Here is a 1,254-nt window from a genome sequence, read left to right as displayed (position 1 = left end):
TGTGGTTCTGGAAATCATTGCCAATACTGCAACGTGCCACCAATGCTTTTGCAATTTAATAAGAACACATTTACAAACTTTATGCTCAAAAGGATTAAGAAGACTTCAGTTTGATGAAAATATCCTAGGTAGGGTCAATATTACATGTCAAGTTGAATGTTTCATGTCAGATGTGATCACAAGGAAAAAAGGTTTCCAAAATAGGAATCATAGAATTTTTGTCTTCATTTTTCATGGTTTCAGAATAATAATGAGCACCGGTCTTTTGAGATAATTAGATGTTTTTACTCTAGGGCTAGTAATGAAAAATCTGTTTTATAATGAAAGCTGCAGTCACCTGGAAGGAATTGCCTCTTGAATGGAAGATAGGTTTAAAGTAAATATATTTTTACCAGACTACACAAGAGTAATTTCACATTACATCTGAAAAATTAAGAAGATTGAAGTATGTACATAGCACATTTAGGAACTGAGGAAAGACTGACACAGGTTTTACTATTTTGAATTTTGTTTTCACAGGTAGCTCTCTAAACATATCGATCAGTTTCTGTTATATAGGATGTTTCTCAGGTGAAAAGTTTTCTTAGGGCCTGTTTTATGTCTTTGTTTCTAAGACTGTAGATGAAGGGGTTCAGCATGGGGGTGACTACAGCGTACATCACTGAGGCTATTGCAGTAGCCCTGGACTTTTTAATAGTAGCTGGACTGAGATAAACCCCAAGACCTGTCCCTTAGAACAAGGAAACCATGGACAGGTGAGACCCACACGTGGAAAAGGCTTTATATTTGCCCTCAGCTGATGAAATTTTCAAAATGGAGGACACAATCTTTGTGTAAGAGAAAAGGATCCCAGTGACTGAAATACCACCCAGAAATCCTATGGCAAAATACATCATCTAGTAATTAAGGAATGTGTCAGAACAAGCAAGTTGGACGACCTGATTAAGTTCACAGAAAAAATGGGAGATTTCCAATTCTGTACAAAAAGACAGTCACAAAACCATTAAAGCAAGTAATAGTGAGTCCAAAAATGACAATACCCAGGAGGTCAGAAGCAGGAGACCACAGAATCTTGGGTTCATGATGACCGTGTAGTGCAGTGGATGACAGATGGCCACAAAGCGGTCATAGGCCATCACTGACAATAAGAAGTTGTCTAAGCCCCCAAATACCATGCAAAAAAAAGTCTGAGTGATGCAGTCTTCATACGTAATTACTTTGGTTTGCATCTGGATGTTCAGCAGCATCTTTGGG

At 37.9% G+C, this 1,254-nt stretch overlaps 1 pseudogene; it reads right to left on the bottom strand.

Moving 5' to 3' along the window:
- Nucleotides 1-566: 566 nt before the first annotated feature.
- Nucleotides 567-1,254, bottom strand: part of LOC101640549 — a 6,432-nt pseudogene continuing 5,744 nt past the window's right edge.

This window comes from Echinops telfairi, unplaced genomic scaffold, assembly GCF_000313985.2.
Source record: "Echinops telfairi isolate 266 unplaced genomic scaffold, ASM31398v2 ScPeMD7_30;HRSCAF=105, whole genome shotgun sequence".
In the NCBI taxonomy this organism is placed as follows: domain Eukaryota; kingdom Metazoa; phylum Chordata; class Mammalia; order Afrosoricida; family Tenrecidae; genus Echinops; species Echinops telfairi.
The sequence above is the reverse complement of the archived record's forward strand: the minus strand, read 5'-3'. Positions and strand labels throughout refer to the sequence as shown.